The sequence below is a fragment of the Pelmatolapia mariae genome, linkage group LG23, assembly GCF_036321145.2.
Source record: "Pelmatolapia mariae isolate MD_Pm_ZW linkage group LG23, Pm_UMD_F_2, whole genome shotgun sequence".
Classification (NCBI taxonomy): Eukaryota; Metazoa; Chordata; class Actinopteri; order Cichliformes; family Cichlidae; genus Pelmatolapia; species Pelmatolapia mariae.
Window position 1 is genome coordinate 49,381,955 of NC_086246.1, and position 8,264 is coordinate 49,390,218.

Below are 8,264 nucleotides of genomic sequence, written 5' to 3' on the forward strand. Positions count from 1 at the left end.
AACACCATGTTTGGAAAAAAAAAGTCTTAGTCTGAGTTTTGTTTTTGTTTGTTTTAGTGATAACTCTTTAAGTAGCAGCTACATTTCATCATAAAGTAGGGCACAGAAAAGAAAGCACAGTGGTGAAGCATGAGGCACACAGACAAAGGACGCGCCCATTTCTACAGAAAACAACCAGAAGTTCTGCACATTACAAATGTGTTCAGCTTCCATCCAAGTTTGATGTATGAATTCTCAGTTTTATTTTATACTCAGTTAAATATTAAACCATAGATAGCTATGCACAGTCACTGGGGGGGAGGGGGGGTGCACATAAGTGCTTATAATTAATAAATAAGTTGCCCACAGTAGAACAGCTTTTACTTGCTTATCTTGTCCTCTATTGCGTCTTCCTCCTCGTCTGTCATTTATTCTTCGTGTCCTACTATTTCTATTTTTATTCTATGTACAGTTGGTGTGGAGAGCCCCCCCCCCCCCCATTATGTTGTGCATGTACAATATGAATAAAAGCCTATTCTGTTCTGTTCTTATATACTATTTATTTCTTTAAACACCAATACGCTAATGCAGATGTCTGTCAGATCAAAAATCAACAGAATTCTACAAACGCATCCATTTACACAGAGAGGATGGTACTTTGCATTTGCTGCTTCTACATTTATCTGAAGAAAAGGCAAAAAAGAAAAAGAAAACAGTGTCAGACTGCATGTCAGGTTACACTTTCACCTTCCTTACTGCTACGTGGCCTCAGTCTAGACAAAGGAGGGCTGCTATATCCTGAGCTGCCTGCTGTAGTCCTCTTTATTTCTCTTTAGATAAACTTTCCTTTCTCCTTGTATTGTGCTTTAGTTATCAAATGCAAAATCAATACCACACGTGACAATTAAGTATCAGTATTACAATAATTAATAATATTTAGGATAGGGCCAGGGCTGGAAATATACTATATATATATATATATATATATATATATATATATACTATACATATATATATATATATATATATATATATATATATCAGTATTACAATAATCCATAATGGATGATGCATACACATATCATGTATGAACAGGTTTTAATAATCCTTCATCTATCCATCTACCTCCTTCGTCTCTTTCTCACTTCAGCAGGAGCGTCTCCAGATTTTTTTCATATTATAAATTTTGTAAATTATAGAAAAAATATTGGGTGTCGCACCAAAAACAGAATTTCCATTTTTTATGCTGTTGTCAAATATAGGTGACTTGAAAAATATCAGGAAAAAAGAAGAAAAAAGGATTATATGCGTAGTTAATTACCTGCTATTAAAGCCAAATGAGATTTTGAAATCCATAAATATCTGTTTTAATTGATTGATTGATTGATTGATTGATTGATTGATTAAAATTAATTCTCCCAGAATGGAGCTACCTTTAAGAGCAAACCTGTTCAGAAAGGCAAATAATCATATGCTAGCAGCAGCAGTTTCCCGTGACTAGAAGGCCTGTTTTTAGCGGAGGTAGTGAAGACATTTAAGTGGGAAATCCAGTCTCATGAAAATGAACCAATGGGCTGCTGTCAGTGCTTGTAAGGCCTGTGCGCAGCCGCCCAAAAGTCCGTCAGCCCAACGTGAAACATGCCCGGTTTGTCTGATTATCAGCCCGTGCCCTGCTTGGAAAAATTAACGTGCTTTTTAATTTTTATTTTTTGCTCATGCACTGTCTGCGTGTCACACGAGGTTTAATATGAACGATCATGTTGGGTGCAGGCCTGCAGCTGAACGGTCCACTCAGAGAGGAAGCTCCTCCTCGTTGACCGCTCATCCAACATATCGTGTGCTCGCGAGTTCATAATTATGCATAGTATTTTTGGAAATTCATACATGCTGACATGTACGAGTCCAGATGAACTGGTGCAGATGTTTTTCACCTATCTGTATGACGCAGTCCTTACCTGTCTGCCACCAATAGAAACAGGTCCGCGCAGATTTTCCCTGTGACGACAAGAAACGTCAGGAGGAGAGGCGGGGCCAATGCGGCCGGGCTGAATTAATAGCAATACACTTACTGAGCATTAAATGCATTAAATTGGGATTTGGTGTCATGGGATGAATTTAATATTTAAATATAAAAATGACAATCGCCAGGCACACCCTGGGCAGCTCCTTAAAGCTTCTTCTTCTCCTAAATTATCTCCCGCATCCATTCTCTCTCTCCCTCCATGCTGTGTGTGTGCAGGTAGTGAAGTTGGGGGATTCCCGGGTCATTGAGACTCTGCTGCAAGCGGGGGCAAATCCAAATGTGCCAGATCCCTCCTGCGGTCTCACCGTGACCCACGATGCCGCTCGTGAAGGATTCGTGGATTCTGTGCGCGCGCTGCTAAAATATGGGGCCGATGTTAACATCGCAGATGAAAGAGGTACGGAATTAAATTATATGATTTACTTCTGTTTTGTTTTCTTCTCGCACCTGGTTTTTATTGACCTATAACTCCATATGAAGGTAACCTTCCGCTGCACCTGGCCGCCAGTAACGGTCACCTGGAGGTTGTCAGGCTGCTCATTGGAAACACCGAGAATCGCGGCGTACGCAACAATGACGGACTCACCGCCGAGCAGCTCGCGCGCGGCAATGGCCACACGGACACAGCCACGTTCATCCAAAACCATCAGTGAGTGGACCAAACTGCACCTTACACGAGAAGAGTTTCTGCTCCCAAAATAATGTGGGTCTCTAGGAGGGATTTTTCCTGAGTCCAGTTTAGTCAAAAACACAAAATAAAGGAACAAAACAAAAGTTTTAGTATAGAGTGTGTGTGTGTGTGTGCGTGTGTGTGTGTGTGTGTGTGTGTGTGTGTGTGTGTGTGTGTGTGTGATGTTTAGCAATAAAGAGCGAAGTAAAGGATGTAGGCTAATTATTTTACATGTCAGTACAGTGCTTTGTGCTCTGAATATTTTATAGTTTTGTGAGTTTTAAAGCTTCAGGCGTGACAGTTTGTTTTTTCTTGTTTTGTTAGTTTTTGTAATCCTGACCTTATTGGTTTAATTATGATTATTACCTAAAATGACATTAGTGGACAAATTCCAGCTGCTGGAGCATAACAGTGAGATGTAAAAATTATGTCATGTCAGTAACACACATAATGGTCTTAATTTTTTATTTTTTTAATTTTACATATTTTCAACACTAAAAGATACATATTGTCTCTCTGAAAAATAAAAAATAAAATAACGATAAAATTCAAATAAAATTCAGTTAAATTTAATAATAAATAACACAGGGATATGTGGTCGCGGATAGAGTGAAACTATTGTTTCTATCAGCTTACATATAGATTTATGCTGAAGCATTATAATCTTTCATTTGTTTCTAGAACCTGTGTGAAACTAAATGAGCAGATTACAGGCTGTCTGTGGCCACAACATGTGCTGTGTGTTTAAATCTGTTGCATTTGAGTCATCTTACTTTGCTATTTCATTAACAAATGAAATCAAATTTGTATTCTTTTTTTCTTTAATATTTAGGTGACATTTACAGTCACCTGAGTACAGTTGTGCTCTCACATGCTTACTAAGCAGAGGTTAGGAAGTAAGAGCCATAAGATTTACACTACAAAGAGTAGTGCAAGGAGCAATTTTATACTTATTAAACCAGTATGCACCTTTACAGGCTACACAATGAATCTAAGGATAAACAAGCTGCTTTAAATCATAACCATCATCATAAACTGCTATGCTCATAGATTAAGACAGGCAAAGATGTAAAAGCCTCAGGAGCTGATACAAACAGATATATGGGGTACTTTCCAAAGTCACACAACTTACCACAATAGCTACAGAAAGCACCGAGTTACTGTTAGCCAAACAATCAACGTGAGCTTGAGCTTGGCCTGATTTTACATGTTAATAGTGAAATAGTTAAAATCTGTCAGTAGATTCTGAGGAAACACACTGAGCTTTCTGAGGCCCGTCCATTGTGTGTCAGAAAACAGCGTTTCTGAATGTAAAGGAAACATAATGCTGCTGTCACCTTTTCTATATCATTAAAATATTATTTTCCAGTTCACAGATTGAACTGGTTTGTTTGTTTGTTTCTTGTGTTTCCTCAGCGAGGCTTTGAACTCTAATAAAGTGCCTCTTTTTGATACTCAGCTCGAAAAACTAACTCGAAAGTGAAACTTAAAATCTTTCGTGCGCATTAGCATAATAAAGGCGCGTGCTCCTGTTTTCATTTAGTTTGAAATTAACCGACCGTCTTGTTGTTCAATTTTTCATACCGTGTTCTTCTCATTTCTTAACGCACCCCCCCCCTTTTTCGGTTTCTGAGGCATAAACACAGAGCTTAGAACCGGTTGAATTTTCAGGCCAGTTTCGTATCAATTGCACCACAGTCATGGTCGGCAGCAGACTGTAAGGCCAACAGACAGGGCGGCATTGGCTCGTCTCATTTTGCTATTCCAGAAATGCGCGTAATTACAACAACAACAACGCGCGCGCACGCCACAGATTAATGTAGCCACAGTTATGAAGGTGCAAACAGAAACATATCATATAATTTTATTTAGGCGCAGATATGATCACAAAAACTAAAAACTAGTCGCACATGAACGACGATGAATGACTGGTTTTAGGTTTCAGAGGGACGTGAGGGGTGCTTCCCAAAGTCTGAGCTGCACAGTCATGTTGGTCACCGCGATCGCTGCAGAAGAACTAAACTGCTGTGAAGCAAATAATTACACCGAGCTTGGAATCACCTGCTGGTGATACGGTTGTTTAACTTCTTCATTACCAGAATTTGAATTAATGTAACTTGTATTTGAAGTGTATCAGCTGAGGGGGCACGGCCTGAGCTCACGGGCTTTTTATGTCAATTCATTTCTAGAGGAAACCGCAGGTCGCTGTGTTAAAGCTGTTCTTTCTGAAATCAGCTCAAATCAGCAGTTCATCGTTAATGAGCATGCGCATTCGCCGCATCTTCTTTGGCTTTTTTTTTTCTCAAACAGGACCGGCCAGCTGAACCTGCAGCAGAGCGAGTGCGATTTATTTTAACTTCACCTCAGGTGTCTGCAACCACAAAGTTCCCGATATACATGGGTTTTTGTGTGTTGCTTTTTTGTTTTGTTTTTTTGGTGGGGGGCGCACACATGGGTGCACATGGGAAATAAAACACACACTGGAGACCAGAGGCGGAGCCTCATTTATACACCCGGGGCTTAGCTGTAAGGCAGGGGTGTCAAACCCAATTGCACAGGGGGCCAACCAAGATAAACATTTATTGAACACACTAAAACAATGTTTTTTAAACATAAATATGAATAAAAACAGACAGGAATATTATTCCAGAGTAAATAAACTTACAAAAAATAAACTTTAACTTTTAATATTTTGCTCTTCATAAAAATATATTCTGTCAAAATTATGCAAGTTAGAAATATGAACATGCTGCCAAAACCCCAGAAAAAGTTAGAAATGACTGAAAAACATGCTGTGAAGTTGAAGATTTATTAGGCTGTGTTTTGAGATTTGTTCGAAAAAGAATATATATGACATATCCAGGACACCGTAAACTAGTTTTTTAATTAAGCAGCAAGGCAGAACAAAATCAGGGCTGTATCGAGACACGAGGACTAAACCCCAATTCAACCAGACCCAGAACTGATCCGGAATTAAAACAGGACTACAACAGTTCAAAATCTGGACTACTTAGGACTTAACCAAGACAGAACCAGAAAACTAGATGATAGTAGCACTAAAAATCATCATAGATCTGCACGACACTGACAACACCTCTTTATTGTGGTAACATGAGACGCTATCTTCAAGGTTTGAGTTTTGTGAACCTATCAATGACATTTTCAGGGTCAATATTATTCAAGTATTGCCTTTCAATAGACAACATGATGAGTTACTAGTTTGTACCATATTATTAATTTAATTCTACCAAAGTACACTATTTAGATTCAGCAAAGTTTATATAATTATTTAGCCTTGTTGTGCAAACAAGCCTGCATAACTTAATAAATATAGAATTTGAAAAATAACAAACCTAAAAAGATACACTAGGGACTAGATACATGTTCTGATGAGTTTTGGCAAACAACCATTTGACTAACATGTCTGTCTCACCTGCTCTTGTTCCATCTCTGTTCCTCTTTGTGCTGACAATCAAGCCAAACACCAACATCATCAAATATACAGTTTACACATTCTTCAGGTAAAAACACAAACACTTTTTAATTGTAAAACATCAAATCAAACTAAAAGTTTATTTCTTTTAGATTGATAAATATAAAAAACATGTTTGTTAAATTTAAAAGTAAAGAGTGAAATTGTCTGTATTCATAATCATTTGGAACCCAAATTGTATTCAAAATTGAGCCACATTAATGGAGGTCCACAAGTCTTTTCCTGGTGTCTTGGTTGATGTCTCTTGATTTTCCCATGTCGTGGCTTAAGCCCAGTAAGCCCCCCCCACCTCCGCTCCGCCGATGCTGGTGACAAAGCTTTCATTTATGGAGCAAAAGCAATAATTACGAGATGTGTTAGACGAGCCTGGGCAAGAATGAATCATTCCGAGGCAAATGACAGCGTTGTGGAGGGTGTAAGCGGGCTGAGCTACAGCGCGAAGAACAGTTTAAAGGTGACAAACCATTTTTTCTTTTGCTTTGGAACAAACAGAGGTTTTAATGTCAGTTACAAATTAATCCCAGGGTTAAAATCAGATTTGCCCTCATGCCTCGTGGAGCTGACGACACAGTGAAAATGTTTAACTTTTATAGACTGTAAAACACATTGTAGTTCCACTTATTTTATAATTTTGTCAGGTCTAATATTAGTTAGTATGCATGAATGCAGAGGTTAAACATGTGACATGAACTTTCACATTTTTCTCCCACAGGTAAGAGGAAGGATGTGATTAAGAGAGCCTGGAATCCGTTTGGAAAGCAACTTCTTCTTCTGATCTTTTGTTTCCCGGACTTTTTTCCCGGGACATTGAACACGTCTATACGTAAAAAAAAAAGTAATTAGCGCTACAAAAACTAAAGAACACAAATCTGGTTATTATATTCACAGTCTGGTGGAAAGAATACTTAACAACACTTGCTTACTAAATGAGAGAATGTGACTCTTTCATATGGTTCTTGAAAAACTGTGAAACTGAGTGCATAAAAGTGTTTTGCTATTGTTATTTTTATGTATTTACCAAACTAATACCTTACATACTGTGAAACATTGCTTTCACATTCACCATTAGGTGCACCTACACACTTCCAACACAATCACATAAACATTAACTTCTTTTTGATGCTGCATTTTGTTTGGTGGTGTTATGTTCTGGTCATCAATGAAAGCTCTCAGAAAACACCTGGCACCTTTGTGTCTGTGCTAACATTTATCTAATGCTTCAAAGTTAGTACAAAGTTATGTTGTACCAAACAGCAAGCATCAAAGTGTATCATCTAATTGTAGCCTAAGAACGGTCTTCTGTTTTTTGTGCACACTGCAAATAAATCATACGTGCAATTTTCTTCTTCTGTATTGTCTGTTTTATTATTTCATGCATGTGATGTGCTAAAGAGCACATCACATGCATGCATCACATTGCAAGTAACCATGAATACACATAATCCATTACATAAGAAAACCCTACTTACCTTACTCTTTAAATCTTTAGTAGGTTTTAAAAAAATCCAAAGAATTCACCTAAAATTCCTGCGAGTTTGGTTATTTTAATTAGAAGCCCTCAGTCTGGGTTGTGACTAAGCAAAACTTTGTGCAGCTTTGTGCTGAGCAGACATGATTCACTTTCCAGCGTTTAGGTGTGGGTGTGTTCGGGGATTTCAACACAGCCCTTCATAATCGAAAAGCTGAAGCAACGCCACATAGTATCACACTCACAGATGTACACATACAGTGTGCTACATTTGTTATTTTTTGCATATTTGTCACAGTTACAAAGTTTCAGATGAAAAACCTTTTAATGTTAGAACACCCAATGAATCCAAGATCCACTACTGATGATTTCTAATCCCTAAACCTAACCAAGGAAATAAAAAGAAACTGGAAAATGAAATAGAAACTGGTAGAAAAACTTGTGATAAAAGGCCGAAACACCCTGTGGCATTCAGGCACACAACTGATGATGTGTCCCGCTGTAAAGTTTCCAGGCTGCTTCTCCTCATAGTAGCCATCCCTCAAGACTTTCCATTTGAAGCAACGCATTATCAGGGATTGTAAGATCTAGTCCTTTTATTGGATTTATTAGGGAAAAAAGGCTTTCCAAA

At 38.2% G+C, this 8,264-nt stretch overlaps 1 long non-coding RNA gene across 1 annotated transcript; it reads left to right on the forward strand.

The window, feature by feature from the left end:
- The first annotated feature begins 2,243 nt into the window (after positions 1-2,243).
- LOC134621301 (uncharacterized) lies at positions 2,244-7,107 on the forward strand. The gene is made up of 3 exons (XR_010573416.1): positions 2,244-2,399; positions 2,483-2,651; positions 6,878-7,107. It is a non-coding gene; the product is annotated as an uncharacterized LOC134621301 (long non-coding RNA).
- The last annotated feature ends 1,157 nt before the right edge of the window (positions 7,108-8,264 follow it).